The following is a 21751-nucleotide window of genomic DNA, read 5'->3' on the forward strand; positions in this document are numbered from 1 at the left end:
TTACCATGGGTTAAACTAAAAGTAGGAGAAGGTAAAACACATAGAATATTTGGATGGAAAGAAGATTAGACACTAGTGATCACTGCTGTGAAACTCAGCTTGAGGTTCATTAATGGTGTTTTTAGATTGGTTACATGACTAAGCCAATAAAAGAAAGCTAAACCAATAAAACATCTTGGCGCAACACTCACCTCACAACAAGAAGCTTCCAGGTTTGAAGGTGTCCAAAGACGCTTGTCAGGTTAGCTGGTAAATCTAAAGTGGTGTTAATGGGACTTCAGTGGTTAGCCATCACATCTCAGCCAGGGTCCTGGATACGCGCCTTGAACGAGAGTGCTGAGCCAAGGATAAAGCAGCATTCACACATCGGAACAAATTCAAATCGAGTGAATACCTGAAACAGTGCTATCCAACGGGTAATATTACTATTTTACTTTGAAAAAAGAAGCTCTGAAAAAATGCAAGCTAAAGATGTGCCTTACTTATCCCCAAAACCATTAACTGGGGATGTGATTTGAAAGTGTTTGAAATCTCCCGTGGATAGACACGAAGGCAAATTAAGAAGATAAGATGACAGTGTGCTGCAGAGAATGCAAACACTTTTAAATCTAATTTTTGATTATCCTCAGGCTTCACAGCCTCCTCAAGTCCCCTTTAAAAATCATTATTATTATTATTATTATTATTATTATTATTATTATTATCATTATTATTATTATTATTATTATTGCCAAATATAGTTTCGCGGCGTGTTATTGACAGAGTGAGGCGTTGTATTCAACAGACGATCTCAGGGCGAATCAGACAGCGCGCTTAACCGTGACCGAGAGAGAGAGAGAGCGAGAGGAGGGGGAGAGAGAGACAAAAGGCGTTTCCACGTTAGAGCAGCCAGCTTCAGAGCGGCGGATAGCGAAGCACGCGGACATAGGGAGACCTCACGAGCATCATACACCCCCAAACTCGCGCTGACAGTTCGTCTAACCCAGGCACCACGGCCGCGTTTTGCCACGCTGATGAATCACACTCAAGTTCATCACTGAGCGACTTGAAACCACAAAAGTGAACCGAAACCAAGCGGGACTGACCAGGTGGACTTTTTTTTTCTCCCTCCTTGCATCACGTCTGCCGTCTCTCTTGGGCTGCTTTCTACGCGTTTGAGCTTTGTAGAGGAAATCGTCCCGCAGACTCACGCATCCCTTCCATCTCCGTGTCTCTTTCCCTGCCTGTAGCTGACTCATTTTTGCTGCTCGGGGTGAGTACATCTCTTTCTAACTCTCCCTTCCTGTCTCCATCTTTTTTCTGTTTTTTAAATCATGCTTTTTCTCACACGCCTGTGGGGGATTGTTGCTTTAAGACCCATTTCCCCAGAGTGTACTTCATTCATTTGACCGTCATTCCGCTCTCCATTCATGGATACGGCTCATTTCTGTCGTTGCATACCGCTACATGGAGGCTGTGTCGGAGACTCGCCTACTTCACAGCCTGCTGTCAATGAGAGTTGTTTTTTTGTGAACTATGAATTAAAACTGAGACTCCTGTGAGGATAGCGGACATACAATATTGGTCAATTAAGTGATTCCACTGGGCGTTAAGCAGGTTGTTTCTTAACAGTAAAAGAAACACTTAAACATTAAGCTGAAATAACTGACTGTAAACCTTTAAGCGTATGTCCTTAACTCATTCATGGACTTTTAAATGGCAAATGGATGGATGTTTCATTCTCAAGAGTGCACTGAATACACCATTGATTAAACTAATTGGATTGAGTGTAGTGTGGCTATTCATGTATCTAGTGTCCTTTTCATTACACCCCTGCTGAATATCCCAACAGTTTTCCGTATAGAGGCTGGACTCAGTGGGATTACAGTGCACTCTCCCACTGAATCCCAGCTATAATGTGTGATAAAAGTCTGTGGTGTTGTTTTAGTAGATCTGCATTTATGAGGATCACATGATCTGGAATATTCTGGCTCTAAACCAGAGGAGCAGATGATAAAGCACTGGTGACCACCTGTGACTGTCCCGGATGGCTGAGAGTGTGTGTGAGCGGATGGGGAAGGGGTGGGTCTTTTATGAATGAATTTGGGTGGATGGCCAACACTTTGTGTGTGCATATGGGTGGGGGTGAGCAGAAGTGTTCTTCCTGAACAGTAACAGACTTATCTCAACTAAGCTACTCTCCTTATGCAGTTGTGAACTTGTGATGAAATCATGTTTGATTTGGCAGATTTTTAGCCGGATGCCTTTCATGAACCCCCCACACACACACACACACACACCTAAACCACTACACGATATTGCCTGTTTTTAATCATTTTGATACTATTACACAATCTGGTTTGGGCCTATAGGCTTTTCAAAATTTAAGAGTAGTGTTAGTTTTAGCCTTGTCCAAGGATCTGATAAGCTCAAACCTACAAAAGGCATAAAAGGACTAAAGAAACTAAAGGAGTAACTTTGAAGTTCTGTGTTTGAGTCAAGCTTACTAGCATCTCTTTGTTAGTGTTTTTAAAAGGGATGCACAAAGCTTTCTGCATTTGTGAGTGAAAATAGTGAATCTGGTAATGCTGACAACAAGACAATCACATTAAATCCTTTGTGTTTTCTATGGGTGGCTTGCTCATGTCACACCAGCATTTTTCTTTGAATGTTTGCAACAGATTCTGCTTAACTGTAAAAGACTTCACACAAGTGAAAAGCTCCAGTGACACAATTTTAACTACTGTTCTTAAATTCATAATGTTTTTAATACATTTATAATACATAATGTATACTTTCTAATATGTTCGTAAATCTATAGTTGGCCCATTTTACCGATGTAGTGATTGTGTTTTTGTTGTGTCAAAAGTGACGTCTGCACAGCTCCGTACTGTTTAGTGCTGAGGAAGCGAGGGCTGTTTTCAATATTCTTCTGAACGATGGGATAAAACTATCAAGTTGTCTCCACTCAGATAAAACCTTTACATCAGTGCTGGTATAGGAGGAAAGAACAGCAGGGATAATGGGACCATTATGAGCTACAGTCCATAACTAATGTATTTTGTTCTCGATAGAGGTTTGACACATGTAAAAAAAAAAAGAAAAAAGAAAAACAAACAAACAAACAAACAAAAAAATACAGCTAACAGCAAAACAGCAAAATGATTAATTAGAACTATAAAGAGATACCAAAAAAGTAAAAAAAAAAAAGAACAGGGCAGTTTTTGTGGTTTAATGCCATTTTACCATCAGTTGTTCTCCCAGTTTACTTTTAAGTCTGTTTTAAGCTAAAACATTCATTGCTGTATGTAAATTAAACCCATTTTATGTTTGCCTTTGCCACTTCTTAAGCCAGACGTTAGGATGTTGCGTTGCTTGCTAGCATAAACTCAGTCATTTTTCTACGTTACAAAAACACCACAGTGAAGATGCTGGCACAGCGTTTAGCATATTTGCTAAAAAACATGACATGAACAATTAGCCAAGTAGATCCTGATTAACTTTGTTGACATGTAGCTTCTGCTCTAATTTTAGCTATTTGTCATTAATTACTGCATATTCCCATTCATTCTGACCCCATCTGCCACACTCATACAGCACATTGCACTTTAGCGTGTAACAGATGCACAGTGTGACAGCTGTCAGTCCATTTCCTGTTAGGCCACATTCCACTCATTTTTATCCCTGAACAGTGTGCGCTCTTTGCAAGCTGTCAAACATTCCTGTGGACTGATAATACATCTTTGTGAGGACTTTTTTTTTTCTTTTTTTTTTACTTTGCCTGAGGGTAAAGCTTAATTTTAGGTTATGAACAGAGCTAAAGGGTCCTCACAGTTATACAAATAGAGGCTTGTGTGTGTGAGCCTTGACTCAGCTTTTTGGGAGCCGGTCTCCTCTCCTTTTTGATACATATATACATCGATCTGTCGTTGTGCACACAGAGGAAAAAAACGAGTGGGACAGCAGAAATGTGCTTCCTCTCTCAGGTTCACTTCCTATATATGTGTGTGTGTGTGCGTCTGTGTGTGGTTTCGGATGTCCTCCCGCCGTCGCCAGGGGAATGTTTGTGGTCGATTGTTTGCAGGCACCGAGTCAAATACAGTATTTGGGAAAAGTGGTGTTAAACTGGCGCTTGAAATAATCAACACCAAAGGCACAATATGCTCTTTGATTTTGTTTATTTTTTCCATGCACTTTCGCGATTTCCTTTTCAACAAGCTGTTGGTTGTCGCACATTACAGACAACAAAAACCAGACAATAGAAATCTAACAAACGCATTTGTGCAACAGCTCGCAGCCTAACAGCCAAAGTGTTAAAAGGACCTGTTATTTTTGGTAGAACATTGCTTCACCACAAGTTGAAAGCCAAATGTGCACTCCATTTTAGGCTATATGAAAGCCCAGTGTTGAGTATGGTTATGTCTCAAACCACAGGAAATGAGGAATTGAAACTTTGCTGAGACAAATCTGGACTCACTAACATCCGATCCATTTCCTCTCTCCCCGCTTTTAGTTTCATTTGGTATGAGACACCACAAAGTGCAGTGCATTTCCTCCTCACATTCTCTTGCAGAAGTAAACATGGCTTTATCTCATAGCAACAAACATCATTAAAACAATGGAAAACAATTCAATTCAATTTTATTTATATAGCGCCAAATCACAACAACAGTCACCTCAAGGCAATTTATATTGTAAGGTAGACCCTACAATAATGCATACAGCGAAAAACCCAACAATCACATGACCCCCTATGAGCAAGCACTTTGGTGACAGTGGGAAGGAAAAACTCCCTTTTAACAGGAAGAAACCTCCGGCAGAACCAGGCTCAGGGAGGGGTCATCTGGTATGACCAGTTGGAGAGAGAGAAGGAAGACAGGATAAAGACATGCTGTGGAAGAGAGACAGAGATTAATAACAGATATGATTCAGTGCAGAGAGGTCTATTAACACATGGTGAGTAAGAAAAGTGACTGAAGAAGAAATATATGCTATAATATGTAAATAAAAACAGAGTGCACTGATTTAATTAGATGTCTACCTGTAGTCCCTTTAGAGCAGGTTTATTTCAGCTCTGTGGTTCATCACACTCGAGTCGTGTGTTTTCAGCTGCTAAACAACAATCGGTAATTTGTCATCAGTTGTTTCCTTAAGTTTGCCAAACTTCCGATTTTTGTTCAGAAGTTTGTTGGTGTCACTGAGTGCAGAAAAAGAACCCGTAGAAAACACAGAAAATGTATAAATTGAGAAAAATTTACAACTATTTTAATGCATATTTTAGCCCATTTTGAATTTCAGGAATTTCAGACCTTACGCACCAATTTTAGCATTACTGGCCTTGTAAGAGTTTCTGTTTGTTTTAAGTCAAACATTTTCATTTATGTATGTGAGTACACTTTAGTATATTTCATTTATTTTATGCAAATCCCATTGTAGCTTTGTCTGCTATAAGAACTAGTTACCAAAGTTCCCACGATCAAATGTTTTTATTTTATATCATTTTATTATTGCTTAGAACTGTATTTTTAATTGATTAAAAGTCTCTGACAAAGCAGATGAAAACCTCGGCTAACCTTCAGTTCCTCAGCGGCAGATGACACTGACAGCGGCGACATCCATTATTTAATAAAAACCTTGTATCAGCTTGATGTGACAGCAGTGCATGTCAGCTCATTACGCTGGGTAATTAAGCTCACATCGTGCTGAAAACAAATACAGACGTGTGTGGTCTTAAAGTACAGATTCGGGTATCATGAAAAGCAACCTGTGTTTCGCAGCGAAGATGCCTCGCCGTCACTCTGGAGGGATCATTTCCTGCAGCAGGAGATCCTCTGACATGCCTCCCGGTTCACAGAGGGGAACAGATATTTCACTGTCAGACTATTCCTGCCTTTTGTTTCCCATGGCCTCCCCCCCTTCGGCTGCAGATTTATTTATTTTCACCATGTGTACACAGGGCTCCCCAGGAAGCTATGAGTTACAGAAGGTCAGTGGTATTATGGCATGTTACATCACTGCCTGTAATCTGCAGTACAGCTTGCAACGTCCTGCAGCCTACTTTTCTCAGCTGTGTTTAGGTGTCCGCTGACAGATTAAACCGTAGGAGCAGATTCCACTTTCTATCCACAGTGAAACATTTCTGTCCATACGATGAGCAAATAATATGATCTTTTTCTTTTTAAAAATGCAACAAAATTTGCACTAGAAGCTCTTAAACCAAACCAAACTAATCTTCTGTGACAAATAAACGCATCCAGGAAATTTAGAGGATATTTTCCGTTTTACTTTCTTTTAACGAGTAAATTATCAAAATTCAACGGCAAATGAAGGTTGAATCTATGTCACTAGTGTTTAAGTGGCCAATTCTCTTAAATACTATTTCTTTTCATTTATCCTGGTTGGGTTTATGAAGACTACCACCTAAACACCAATGAGTTATTCTGCACTCTGCTAGCAAACTCCTGTATTTTTCAATGTGGTTGAATTTTTAGGTCAAGTTTGTAGAAGCACCATGTTTCATTTTGCAAAAGTCTTGCAGGTAAAACTTTTAATTTGTAATAATCTCATATTCTCTTTTCAGCTGTATTGGAGAAACTTACAGTTAGCCGTGTTATCTTCATACAAAGCAGACACAACATTAAAATCCAGTAATAAAAATTAAAACCTAATACTGTTTCAAATCCGGTAGGTTTTCTCTCTACAACTGCTTGGTTAGGCTCCAGCCTCCCTTCAACCCTAAATAAGTGCATAAGAAAACAGATGGTTGGATGGATGGCAGCTGTGGCTCTCAAGGCAGAGCAGGTCATCTACCAGTTGGAAAATTGGTGGATCAATTCCCAACTCGTCTAGGCTTCATGTTAAAGTTTCCTTGGGCAAAATACTAAGATACTGAACCCAGAGTTTATGCTATATGCACGGAGCAGAGGGTGTGAATGTTAGGTTAGGCACAAGCCTCGTTATGTGAATGTATGAGGCTTGTAGAAGAAAGAGCGTTGAGTGCTCAAATAGTCAAGTCCATGCCTTGACATGACAGCTCTGCCAAGTCAAGGCATGGACATCAGATTGTGTTGTTTTGCAGCAGCACCCCATTCTTTGGATGGGGTGGGGCCTCTATGCGTCAGTGTTGTTCTGGTGCATAACACAGATGCTTGGGTCAGATTCGGATCTGGAGAGGTTGAAGGCCGGGTCAGCACCCCAAGGTACTTGTCATGCTGCTCTTCCAGTTTGTTGTGTGGTAAGGTGTATTGGCCTGCTGGGCGAGGCTGCTGCAGATGGAGAGAGTCATTCCCGTTCTGGGGGTGATTGCTGTGCATCAATTTTTAGATGGTGGTTGTTGACGTATTAACATGAATGCTTGAGCTCAAGATTACTCATAACTGCACATCATCTGAAACAGTATAGGAAACCTTGGTCAGATGTCTCTGTTTCAGTCATTGGGGTCACAGAAAGTGATACCGCCAGCATGGCCGAGCAGTGGTCATGAGTGAAACCGGAACCCACAGCCAAGTTTACCACCCCCGCTGATTTTAAAAAATGTCAAACACTGTTTACTGTTTAAAATTTACCCCGAGCACCGTCCGCTCCACTCTTTGGCAAACAGGATGCGATGCCTTGAAGGGGAAGTCCGCATTTCCAATTACATCACCAGATGTAATCTGTTTTTACTCCCTTGCCCTGCTTCTCTTGAATTCTCGATACATTGCAGATCACTCGCGGGTTTCGTCATTCAAAGCCACCCACACGCCTTCAGTATATCCTAATGTTCTGTCGTGTTTGCAGGTTAATGCACTCGACAGATCATCATTTTGATGTTTACCTTAAAATTTTGCATGATATCCTGTATATATGTTAATAGGGAAAGTGAGAGAGGAAGTGAGCAGATGGTCATCATTAATCATGCATTCAAGCTAAAAGACAGATTTACCTTGTGTATCTGTGTATGTGCTGTGATGTGTTTTAAAGTCACACATGTTAAGCTCTCTCGCCGCAGTCATCACGCATCAAAAATTTAAAGAAAAAAACCCCACAGATTTAATCCCTCTGGCAACTGCTTGGTTGCGTGGTCGTTTGGTTGCTGTGCTACAAGTGACGCCTACACAGCTACTTTGTAATGCTTGCTGCTACTTTTGAAAATGTTCTTCTGCACTCCTCTGTGTAAGTGAAGCTATGCAAATAAAACACACCACAGTTTTCCTCTTTTAGGGCGGAGCAGAAACCTGCTGGCTTGGTAGCAGGATGGTGTGATTTCAGCGTGATTGTTGGTTAAACTAGAGTGATTCTGTTAATCGCTTTATTTATTTGTTAAAGGACAGAGGGAGAAACACAGCAGGGGTGTTTTTCTGCTTTAACACAGCTGTGGAAGTGTTTCATAAGCCCAATCTGTGTGACTGGCAGTGTTTCACAGTGGCCACAGTAATGGATAAAATGATCTGCACGCACGCACACACACACACACACACACACACACACACACACACACACACACACAGTACACCTAAGCCTACACAGATGGGCCAGAGTCACACAGACAGCAACAGCACAGACTGACACATGCGCAAACACAAACGCTCTCTATCCCTCTGTTTTGCATGTATGCACAAACACACACTGATTAAAGCCATTCCTCTTCATCCGTGTGCATAATCTTCTCTGCTGCTTGACTCCGAATGAAACGCCTCAGTGGGTCTGATTGGATTTGATAAGACTTGATTCGATTGAAGCAGGAGAGGAAGAGAGGGGAAAACAACTCTCCTGTGTTTGTGTGTGTGTGTTTCAGGTGTTAAAGGATATTATGTCAAAGGTCAGCCTGTATTGTTGTACCCGTTTCCGCCTTTCTCTCTCTCACATGCAGATGCTTGTTCTAAACCTTCTGACTCATTGCTGCTGTTGATCGAATGCATTTTAATAGTGTTGTGCAAAAGTCTTGAGCCATCCCTCGTTTCTTTAGTTTTAGCTTTGAAGCAGCCAGACTGTCTTGTAAATTCTTTAAAGTGCTCTTGACCAATAGCTGTCCAGGCTTTCTGAAGGTCTTTCAAAGTTTTTCTTTGGCTGCTTTTTCACTAATTTTCAGTCCAGTCCTTGCACCTGACCATTTTTGGGCAAATGTGTGTTTATTTGTTAAGTCACCTAACACTCCGCTATGAACCATCTAAGCATAAAAAAGGCACCCAGCTCAAGGTTGAACCAGTGTTGTGTCTACACATAACAGAAAACTTAACAAAGAGTTATTTTTAAATTATATATTCAGGCACTTTGTTACAAACAGCATGTCACAAAAGCATAATTTGTTCCTTGTGTCCTTAAAAAACTAACAAAAAAACTAAGAAACTGGACAAGTGGAGAAGTGACAGGCAGACGAAGAGAACATGATTAGTATCTAAAAGTCATGTACTTGAGAATGAGAAAAATGTCAAATTACACAAGAACTGGACTGAACATCTGTGGCAACAGGTCTGATAGAGTGATGACTCCAATTTTGAAACTGTGTCTACAACCACTTATAAAGCACGATGGCATCTTAGTCATCGTTGGGATGTTAATAGTGCTGGGGATCTTGTCAAAATTGATGAAATTTTGAACACAGAAAAGTACCATAAGAATTTCATCCACCATACAGTATCATCTGGAAACCATCAGACTGACATTGGCTTCATTTTTCAGTGTGACAGTGATCCCAAACACACTTCCAATGCAGGAAAAATATACCTAGATAGGAAAAACACACAGTGGATCAGTCATGGATTGGCCTCACCACAGCCCAAACCTCGACATTACCGAAGCAGTGTCGGATCATCTAAAGGCAGCCAGCATCCAAAGAAGAGCTTTTCATGTCCTCGATGAAGCCTGGAGAACTACTCCTGAAGGCTACTTAAAGAAATGACAAGAAAGTTGCCGAAGAGAGTTCAGACTGTGTTGGAGAATAAAGGTGGACCTAACAAATATTGACTTCCAAGATTGTTAAATTTGTACAAACTGTGTTTTTGCCTCATATGTCGTATGTACATGTTTGTACTTTATTCACCATTTTCCTAAAATATAAAGAAATGTGGGCTGGCTCAAGACTTTTGCACAGTACTGTATTTAACAAGAACATGTTGCTTGTTTTCATAAGACGTGATGAGAGCTCTGTTATATTAATTTTGGTCGGGCAACAGACTTGCCTTTGTGCTGAGCTAACGTTGTTGTGGCTGTAGCTTCACATTCACCTCATATAGTTTACTTATAACTGATATCAGTCTTCTTGACTCTCCCTTGGCAAGAAAGTGAATAAATGGATTTCTCAAAATGGCAAACGACTCCCCTGAAGTAGGAGATTTTAGACCAGGCCAGTTACAATATTACCGACAATAAAAGGAAATAAGAGGTTCACTGTTTTATCCCACCTGCTGTTATTTCATCATCTAAGGTAAAAGTGAAAGTAATAAAAATCAAAAAATCAACCCCTAAACCACGGTAACCTAGCTGAATGAGCTCATCTGTTTATGTGTGTCACAAGCAGCTAACTTTTTTATGGACAGTTTTTGTTTTTGTCTCGCAACAGACGAGGAGTCAGCCTGTGGCGCCGTAGAGAAGCTGGCAGTGCCCGTCGGGGGGTCTGTTGTGTTTGTGCTTCTTCATCTGCTCGATGGATGATGATGGATCTTTGTGTGTGTGTGTCTAACTGTATGATGAAGAAGCTTGTGGCGTGGGTGGAAAGCACGGGTGTATAACAGTTGCTCTGATGAGCAATGAGCGGCTTGATGAGACACTTTGTGTTATTGAGGTGATTCAGAGCTGCAGCCGCCTTTTATCCTGCCCTGAGCTGGGCATAAACTGAACCAAATGTTGCCTTTATGTGCCTCCATGCTTTTGCAAGCTTTTGAAATACTGCTTTACTTTTAAATGCCGTGATTTTTCACATACTTGTTTCCCCTGCTCACAGCTGTCTCAACTCTGATCATCCATCCACGTCTCAAAAAGGATGTTCGCCTCCTGAATGAATCAGTTAGAGCCCCCTGAACGTGTCTTTGAATGCCTTACTGCTGTTTCTTCAGTCTCGTTGTCAGCTGTTATGCATGTGTTCGGCATTGTGCGCGCACATACTTTACGTGCGGTTGAAAAGGCCTCGGGAATCAGGTTAACCTCCTTGCTGCAGAGATAAAAAATTCAGAGTACATGCACACACGCGCGTACATATGGATGTAGCTTCTCTCCGCTTCAAATGAGACCGATAAAATGCGATGCAGGCGTCAAACTTGTTCCGGGTACGTTGTTTATGTAACCCTCTGGGGACCCGTGAATCCACCTAGTGCTCGAGGTATTGCAGCCTGCACTAATGCATTGTACCATTACACAAAGACCCGGCTAGAAGCTTTTATGTAATACCTTTTCACGACTTTTTGGAGCCCATAAACACAAGGTGAGCAACGTGCTGCCTGCAAGCCACATCTGCCCTTGTTGTTTAGTTTTGGTCTGATCCCAGCACTTATTCAAAATTTAACAACCTCTTCAAATCGTTGAGTTACATGACATTTTATTTATTAGTTGGAAGCATATTTTCATAGAAACAGAAAAGTTCACATTTAAAAGAATGAAAACTGAATTAACCTCTGTGGCTTGTTATTTTCAGTTATATGCACAACCTTGCAAAACTTACTGCCATTCTTCCGCTGGAAAATAAGTTTAATCCCAGGGCTGTTATAGTTGCTTACTGGCCACATCATTAGGTACACCTGTCCACCTCCTGCACATAATTAAAGATGGTCAAATCGACCTGCTGAAGTTCAAACATCAGAATAAGGAAGAAAGGTGATTTAACTTGAAGTAATTGAACGTGGTTTGTTTGTTAGTGGCACATGAGCTGGCCTGAATATTTGAGAAACTGCTGATCTGCTGGGATTTTCCCACACAACTGTCTCTGCGGTTTTCAGAGAATGACCTGAAAAAGTGAAAATATCCGGTTAGCGGCAGTTCTCTGTGATAAAATGCTTTGTTGATGTCAGAGGTTAGAGGAGAATGCCCTGTAACAGTACCTCAAGAGCATCTCTGAATGCACAAGGTGTCAAACCTTGAAGCAGAAGACCACACTGGGTGCCACTCCTGTCAGCTAAGAACAGAAAACTGAGCCTACAATTAAAAAAACTGGTCAATAGATGATTAGAAAAAATGTTTCCTGGTCTGATGAGCAGACCAGGAAAAAGGAAACAACATGAAAGGATGGATCCATCTGGCCTTGTGTCAACAGGTCAGGCTGCTGGTGGTGTAATGGTGTATGGGATATTTTCCTGTCTCTTTGAACTCCTTATTACCAACTTAGCATAATTTAAACACCGCAGCCTACCTGAGTTGTTGATGGCCTTTTCCATCCCTTTATCACCACAGTGTACTTGTCTTCTAAAGGCTGCTTCCAGCAGGATAACACACCATGTCACAGTTCCCTGTACTCAACAAAGCACCTTTGGTATGTGGTTGAACGGGAGATTCTCATCATGGATGTGCAGCCGACAAATATGCAGGTGTGAGATGCCATCATGTCAACATGGGCCAAATTCTCTGAGGAATGTTTGCAGCACCTTGTTAAATCTATGCCATGAAGGCTTGAGGCACTTCTGAAGGCAAAAGACGGTTCAACCCAGTACTAGCAAGGTGTTTGTAATGAAGTGTCCAGTGAATGTAATGTGTTGATATCCTTACATGCTGCGTGAACTGTTTATTTAAATACAACTAACAGTAAATATTATATTTGCCCTTGTGTGATACTGTAGAGAAAATCTGCAGGTATTTGCTTGTAATATAATTGCTGCAATATAATTTAATGAAGCAATTACACGTTCTTTCTCACAGAGGACTTATACGTACTAACTGAGCAATCCTGCTAGTTGTATATGCTCTTGATTGCGGAAAAATCTGATTCTGCTTTGATCGTGCCACTAAAGGATGTGAAATGGTTTAGAGTAATTTTTTACTTTTCACTTTGAGGCCCTTGGATGACAGCCCAGGGCATCAAATATTGCCATGCCTTCAGATGTTGTCACAGAGATGTGCACAAGATGTCCTTTAGCGTTGGCGGTTCAATGCACTGAGCCAAGATGTGAGCCTGACATGAGCCAAGACATGGCGGCCCTTTTTATAAAGCCCAATAAACTTCGCAGTAAGGGGGAATTGTGGATGGGTGTTTAGCAAGTTAGTCAGAACTCTGTCGGTGAGGAGACTGCGGTGCTGGCAGCGAAGGTTTTGGTACTTAAACTACTTGCTCAATTTCACGAAAAGATGGTGGCTTGTGCTACAGCGTGCTCTTTTGCAACATTAACCTTGCATGTTGAAAACTGATGCCGAACCAGTGTGTTCAAATACAACGCCAAGGGGTCTTTTTGCAAGCATCGATATGTAAGGAATGAGGAGTGGGTGAGTTTGCCCCCTAACTCATCTGATATGTGTTGGCTGCAATAAAATTTTCCACGATTCAGTTTTCAAACAGAACTGGCGTGTAAATGGACTCTCGCTGTTTGTAGTTCACAGCCATAGTGACCTTATAGCTGGCCTACAACATGCAGTTCAATATTTGTCTCACACTCCACTCTTTGTGCACTCCATTATTACAAACAACCCTTTTAGTCGTCAGCGCCATGCACTGCTGCTCATGTTGTGCGCAGTCTCTTGGCAGACAGCGTTTGGAAAGAAGTTGAACTATTGAGCGGTAAAGTCGATCTTACTAAACCATTAGCAGGAAAGGCAAAGCACAGACACGTCGCTGCTGCTGGGTTTCTGTGAATGAAAGCATCAACACAATTAGACAATGAGAGACAGGCGATTAATAACCCTCCTATGTTCCTTTTTAAAGACCCTACACAGCATCTAGTCTCACATTAGGAGGACAACAAGCATGTGCAGGAGAGCAAATGGAACTTTAATGGTTGTATTACATAAGCAGTAATTGAATCCGAGCAGTCTCCATGATGAAAGTTGTATTTCAATGATGCTGATAATTACAGCAAGAGCTGAGAGCTTTAAAGCAGGCGGTTTGGTATCCGAGGGACTATTTATCAATGTTTCATAATAATACTGCTACTTATCGTAGTTAACATGTGTTTTTTAATCAAAGGGGTTGAAGCAGCTGCTTCACTGTAATTCTGGATGCTTTGATGGCTGCGTAGCTGCTCTTTATGTCCAAAGACTAAAGGGCACAGCCAAGGAAGATGAAGCTTTTTAACACAGTGAAGAAATAATTACCTACTTTATTCAGAAGTTTTCTTAAAAATCGTGCTTGTAAAAAAGTTCCCATCTAAAGTAAGAATTTTACTTTAAATATCAGTTAAATAAGTCGGTGCAGATTGAGATAGCTCCACAAGCGCTTCACCTTTTTTCATGAAATTCTTTATCAGATGATGAATTCAAATAACCCTTTCCGATGTTGCTTTTTTTCTAAGCCCTATAGATAACTCCACTGGTGTCAGAAACTTTCATCTGATTCAATTTTACTTATATAACAGCAAATCAAAAAACAGCAGCCACCTCAAGGCACTTTTTACTATAAGACCCTACAATAATACAAAAAAGCCCAATAATCAAATGACTGTCTTTAAGCAAGCACTTGGCGGGAAGGAAAAATCCACGTTTAACAGGAAGAAACCTCTGGCACAACCAGGCTCAGGAAGGTGCTGCTGTCTGCACTGGGAGATTAGAAGTGAGGAGAGGAAGACAGGATAAAAAACTTTTCACAGTTTTCAGTGAAAGTTGTGAGAGTGTGCTGAGTGAAAACATTAGGTTTGTGTTAGCACTAAAATTCTGCAATTGGGTGACGAGTTTTCCCCTTCCCCTTGCAACAGTCAGCACGAGTTTGATGAAATTACTTTTTCTTTGTTTGTTTATGTGATGTTCAGTTGGTTTGGGTTGAATTTGCTAGATCACAACATTTAGCACATGTCACAAGCTTACCACAATAGCTATTGTATGCACTTCCTTATACAACCACTAGAGGTCTCCTGCCTGATTACAGTGGACGTTAACAGCCTGCTAATTTGGCTACAAGTTAGAGGAGGGTGTGTACTCGTGATATGCATGGTAATCATAATGGCTTATTAACGTAAAGGCTTTTTAGTAGAAACCCAATAAGGGGGATTTTCACTGATTTCCTATCTATCGCCAACCTCACAGAGCTGCTAGCATGACATGTTCAACAATAACTACCAGGTCGCAACATGATTTTAAATATTTCTGTAGTTGCTGTAGTCTGGCTTTGCCAACTCATTTAAATGTTAGTTATTCCCTCAATAACGCAGATGAGAAATCCTAAAATCCTGGAATTGCACTCAGGAGTTCTGCAGTGAATTCATATATTGTGTTGTTTTATTAGAGAAATCTATAATAGAGCAGTAATGTGAAGGGGTGATGAGGGCCGGCAGGTAAAGTACCCCAGTCTTGCGTCTCCCCCGATGCAGGTTGATGGACTGAGTTTCATTTTCTCTGAATTGCACCCATCTTCCTCCCCAGAACCAGCACGCTTAATCCACTAATGGAACAATACAGCGAACTGAGTGATAGAAAGAAAGCCTGAAAGAGGCGGGGAAGAGGAGAGGAGGCAGACGAGCCGGCAAAGTAATTTGAAATTTTGAGTCACGCCTGGAGTCTGAAACATAGACTGAACAACTTGTTTAATCTCTAATGGACTGCTTGGGGACTCTAGCCCATTTTTTTTTTTTTTTTTTTGTGTGTGTGTGTGTGTGTGTGTGTGTGTGTGTGTGTGTGAGGGGTCAGTGACTCCAATATAGACAGCCATTCCCCACAGTCCCTGACCATTTGACTCCATGTCCCTGTTAGTGAAAGAGACAGGGACGCTGCCATTAAAGATTTCCTCTCCTCTACTTCAGTGTGTGTCTGAGTGTGCGCGCGTGTCTTTGTCTCTTCGCCACCATTTGGCTTGTGGTTGTAAGTGCCTATGACTCAGACTGTCCCCCACCTCCTCCCCTTCCTCCACCTGTCCCTCATCCTGCCCTTTTTAGTTCCCATCCTCTCTTTTCTTTTTACCTCCTCTCTGATGTTCACATCCTTTTTGCTATGACATTCAGGGCAGCAGCAGCTTTCGTGTTTTTAGTCACAGTAACTGTTAAATTGTAAATTGTGTCCGAGATCAAGAGTAATCTGTATTTCTTCAGTGACACCACAGTCACACAGGTGTGCACCTACCCCCACAGCAACCTCCAGTTGCTAGGGAAAAATGTGTAATCACCAACTGGTATTGGAGTTTGCTGGCTGTTGCCGGGTGAAATCAGTTGCAGAGGACCAAAAACGTCCTTGTGCTTGTTTTGGTCACTATAAAATTGCTGCACTTGCTCATAATTGAATGGAAGAGGCCGACTTGTCCACAAACACTCACTGGGTGATAGTGAAACTTGAAAAAGTGCTCTGCAAACCATGAAACGGAGAATGTTGGAGAAAGTAAAAGTTTCACCTTTTGAAATGTGTTGCAGTGGCAAGGAACAACTTTCAATCTGAGATTTTTTTTTTTTTTTTCAGTTTTAATGCCTCAAGTGTTCGCAGACAAGCCATTGTCTTCCATGTAACCTGAGTGGGCCACGGTAAACTGCTGCCAAGTGCAACTGTTGCTACCTCTTTGCAATCAGTTTCACCAAACAACTATCAGCAGTCACTCACCAGGGAAATCATATATTTCTCTAGCAACCAGAGGTTACCAGGAGCTCACCAACCAGTCTGCAGGCCTGTGTCAGTGAGGCCTTGTGAAACTCATGCCCAACCTTCTTCGGCGAATTAAAACACAGTTTAAAAAACAAAATCTAACCTGTCATAAATAAAACCTTGAAATTGAAAAGCCTATTATTTTGGCTTTGCAGCACTGTTGTATCCTCTAAAAGTAGAGCGTTCTTACAACAGATAAAAGACAGATGAAAAATGTGATTTATGCCGCAGCCAGTAAACTTAAGGCTCCTGCAGGAAATCAAGGAGGCAGTTGTTATTATGTAACGCAAGTTCTCAGATCGGTGTTTGGTTTTTGTGCTTGCGAGATGTGTTTGTGAGAAGAAACAAAAATGCACGAGGATTATGAACATTTTCTGGAAATATGCTCTTGCATCAGTAAAAAAGCTGAAGGTTGAAGGTAAACACCAAAATAAATCCTAATAACTGAATGTAAATTTAAAAAATATCTCATTAGGACCTCAGTTTCTCCCCTGCTGCGTTGAAGGATTGAGCCAGCTCTGGTACAGAACTATAAAAAGAGGCTTTTTGGCTTCCTCGCCTAAACGGGTCAGAACGGGGCGGAATAACATTCTTACTTCTCAGCGACAAATCCTCTCACACATCGCGGCTCCTCTGCCTTTCTTGTCATGCTGAAAATATAACAAAAGGCAGCTTCTCCTCCTCCCACTTCTCCGCCGTTTCCAGCTCCTCCACCACCCCTGCTTTCTCCTCCTGTCACACAGTGAAGCTGCACCATTGCAGCCGACACTCTTTGTGAAGTGTGCTCCATGTGAGAGTGCGTATGAACATGATGTTGACGTGCTCTTGCACCACTTCTGTCGTGTCTTTAATTGCATGCCCCTGCATGTGGCTGTCTGTTTCTGTGTTTCATACATGCAAGCATCCATGTGGGTTGATGGTGCTCTGGCCTGTGTGTCTCGGTGTGTGTGTGTATGTGTGTGAGCGTCTGCAGCTGTGGCTCTTGTCCACTGTGTGAGCCGAGGTTATGGCATCCTGTTCCTTTTCCTTGCTGCTTCTCCATCTGGAGGAGGGCCAGCCTCAGTGAACTGTGCATTACAGTGGGATACAGCCCCATTATTGCTGTGGAGCAGGGGTCCCCAATCCCAGTCCGCGAGGGCCGGTGTCCCTACAGGTTTTAGATCTCACCCTGGGTCCACACACCTGAATCACATGATTAGTTCATTACCATGCCTCTGGAGAACTTCAAGACATGTTGAGGAGGTAATTTATCCATTTAAATCAGCTGTGATGGATCAAGGACACAGCTAAAACCTGCAGGGACACCGGCCCTCGTGGACTGGGATTGGGGACCCCTGCTGTGGAGAATGCCGGCATCCGGACCAAGGCTGGCTGTTCAACTGTGCATCTGTGTTTGTGGGTGCAAACTCATGTGTAGAGGACAGACTTTTCAGTTAAATGCCTGCCAATGTGTTAGCGTGTTGTTTTCACTCCTGTAGTTTTATATCTGCAACAACCAAAAATTTCAAAAATCTGTTAGCCACTCTTCAAATCTTGTATTTGAGTTATTAAAATAATTAATCGGCATCTGCGATCCTTCTCTGTTTCAAAAACACAAATAAAATGTCGTTGTTCTGCTGGAACTGGCATCGGATCGTGCGTGGTTCATGTTTTGATTCGTAGGACTTTGCAAACATCATAGCAACCAAATGAAGCAGCCACAGCTCCTCATAATGAGGAAACACACATGTTTTAGAGCTACCAGTAAAGCCTTTAAACATTAAGGTGGTTGATGCATAGAGTTTGGGTATCTTCTGCTCAGGAATATTAAGGATATTTGGCATGCAGACTGGGGAATCCAAGGATCGAACCACCAACCTTCCAGTCAATAGCTGATCTGCTCTACCACCTGAGCCACAGCCATATTTCCCTGGGTTATATTGGAATTGCCAGGGTGACTCCGCCTCTCACCCTTAACAGCTGGGATAGGCACCAGTCTCCTAAGTACCCTGAACTGGATAAGTGGAAGAAGATGGATGGATGGATGGACCTTTAGCTTCATCCACTGCCTGAAATGAGCTCTTCCTACTTTATGTCCAACTTTGTTAATTAGCTTTTTTTCCATTTTCTGCACCTCATAAACAGAAGGTTTGAACGGTGAGTGGGTGGGGCTTCTATGCTCACAACCAGAGCTGTCTATGACATCATCATACCAAACCAAGACTAGTGTTTAAAGCAGCCGGAGCTCTTGGCTCAAACGGTTGTAATAATTGTAATAAGATAAATACGATTAACATGTTATTCAAGAAGGACTAGTAGTACAGTGGTTAGCACTTGCATATCACAGCAGGAAGGATTTGAAATCAGTTCAGCTGAGTTTTGTCTGCCTCTCGATGTATGACAGGTGGGATAGGTTCCAGCCTAAAACTGGATACGTTTTGAAGAAAATGGATGGATGAATATAAGTTATGATATGAGTTATTATAACTTATATTCCATATAGTGGAACATTATATATTATTCCACTATATTATATTATATTATGGAATATAGTGGAAAGCCCACTGAAGCCCACTGAACATGCCGGGAGTCTCACGCTAACGCTTATGTCTAAACACAACATATGCTTCACAGTCATAAATACAACAGGCCAACAACAGGAAAGCCAACATTTTTTTTTTTTTTTTTTTTACAAAGGTGCAATGTTCACACGTTCATACCGGGCTGATAAAGGTGAGACTGTGGGTATGTGCGGGTGTTTGTCAAATACACACACGAAAACATGCAAATACACCCACACAGTGGGACAGTGTGCAGCAGATGAAGTGTAGGATGCTAGCTGGAGAAAACCAGTATGTATTTTGGTGAGTCCCAAGCAGAAAAAACCTTGCAATTTGCCAGCTCGTTATATGCAAAGACATGAGCAACAAGCTTCTCTCTCCTGTCTTTCTTTACTACCTTGCCCAAATGGTCCAGCAGCATATTTCCATGTAGTTTCTCCATTTGGGATCAGACAGGAGCCAAACAGGAACTGATCTTTTTTTCTTTTTCAGTCTGCAGCTTGGAGTTATTTATGCAAAGGTGCAGTGTGCAAAGTGAGTGGGGAACTTAGCCTGCATCATCAAAGTCAGAGTGGGCCTTTTATCAGCATTGCTTTGCATGTCTGCATAAGTGATTCTGACCCAGCGTGTGTGTCGCTTGGCCCCCGTGCTTGTTTCACTGCCTCTGTTTGCATATTGCTGAGAGAGACACAAAGAAGGGAGAGAGAGGAAGTGCACCGTATGTGTGGCGGAGGGCCTGGTGTTGCTTTTTAAAGGTAGAATCGTGTCCAAAGCTGCGCTCGCCTCCAGATGCCTTCTGTTGTTCTAAAAGGCCTCCACAACAGAAAAATCAGGGCAAGAATCTCATCCCACTTTGTTGTAAATTATGTGGGATGCAGCCTTTGAAGTGTTTTCACCAGCAGTCAGAGATGGGTGCTTCTGCTTCTTAAGTTTGAAAAACATAAAGAGCTCAAAGCCATCGTAGCAGCATTGTTGACATTTTACTGCCACATAACTGACAAAATGATGAACTGACTAGTCGGTGCTCTCAGACAAAAATGTGCCCACTACTTCCTATAAAACCAAAACATTTTTACATTTTGGTCTTCGTGCAAATCAAGAAAACAACGAGCAAAGGTCAGTCTGTGCATATTTTATGCTATGCTAAAGTAGAAGCACACTGACTGCCTGCACCGAATGCTGTGTGTTTCATAGCTACAGTGTACCTGAAGTGTTGCCTGGCCTTCTTTATGTGTGCACAATTGGTTGATACTTCACTGCACTGTTGCAGTGATAATGAAGTTGTGGGCAGTTCAACTCTCCGTCCCATTATGCAGACACAAGTGTTGGGCTTCAGTTTGTAGCTTCGATCACCAGCCTGCATTCAAAACAACAAGTAGGAAGTGTGAACAAAGTAGAAATAATTCTACTTGTTTTTTCACTGAATTCAGGCCACGGCTCAGGAGTTCGAGCAGGTTGTCTTCTACTCCAAAGGTTGTTAAGTGATTTGGCAAGATCCTAAACAGTGTCGGGTGTAACTTGTTAAAGTAATCACATTACATTTTCAGTAACATGTTCAGTTTAGACCAATGCCTGAAAATGCTTGCATAAAGTTGAATGAACTGTAAGCAAGAAAGGAATTTTACCTTCAGAGTCAAGATTAATGAAAGTTTTTGAAAACTACCAGTCACATAAAGACCTACAGGAAATTCAAGTAATAGAAAAAGCTAGTTTTAACTTCTCCACCACAGCAGGTAGCTCCACATGTTTGATTTGCAGGATTACTATTGCAGATTTATGTCTTCCACCAGGATCAAACTGAGGAGCTTTTGCTTGTTAGGTAAATGTGTAAACCACTACACTGTAGAGCTATTAGAAAAGCCACTATGTTGGTGGACAGACATTTATAAATATAACGGTCAAACAATTTGTTCATCACCATACAAACAAAAGACGTACACATAATCTGAAGCATATAAAAGTTTGTCCGTATTCAAATTTCTATCCTAAGGATTTGTTATCTCTGAAAGATGTAAAAATAAAGCAAAGATTGTGTTTTTGAAAACGTTGGAGGAGGAAATAAAAGTATAATTGGTGAAAATACATGAGCAGCACAACATTAACAAAAGGAAAGTGATGGTGGAGTGAATGAGAGGGTGTAAATGGGTAAAGTAAAGAAATAAGAAGAGATGGCAACAAAAATGTGAGAACAGTGAGTCCATTATCAGGTCTGAGCCAAGCTGTTTTTATCCTCATTTTTTCAGCCTTTATGCGGGGTTCATGATGTGAATGGAGATGTTTTCATTAAAAAAATGAAATAGAATTAAAAAAATAGGACCATACAAGCAAATATTAGAACTTGAATTTGTAAAAAAAAATTTTAAAAAATGGGAAAAAAAATCACTTGTGTTGTTTTATTGGAGTTGACCAAATTTCTTTTTTCCACACAAAGAGGTTTCAGTCAAAGGAGACTTAAACAAAGGGGAGCTTTTTTTTATAAAATTTTTTATAAACTACAGTTTTTATTTCTTTTAAAAAGAACAACTGCATCTGACTTTGTAGATGCTTCATTTTATCTTTGG

At 41.3% G+C, this 21751-nt stretch overlaps 1 protein-coding gene across 1 annotated transcript in view; it reads left to right on the top strand.

Annotated features, from left to right (window-relative positions):
* The first annotated feature begins 874 nt into the window (after positions 1 to 874).
* The window catches only part of LOC116315751 (astrocytic phosphoprotein PEA-15), a 49571-nt gene continuing 28694 nt past the window's right edge, over positions 875 to 21751 (top strand). The window contains exon 1 of the mRNA XM_031734149.2: positions 875 to 1252. The gene's annotated coding sequence lies outside the window, so the exon portion shown is untranslated. The remainder of the gene's footprint in view (positions 1253 to 21751) is intronic.

Source organism: Oreochromis aureus, linkage group 3 (genome assembly GCF_013358895.1).
Source record: "Oreochromis aureus strain Israel breed Guangdong linkage group 3, ZZ_aureus, whole genome shotgun sequence".
NCBI classification, from domain to species: Eukaryota; Metazoa; Chordata; class Actinopteri; order Cichliformes; family Cichlidae; genus Oreochromis; species Oreochromis aureus.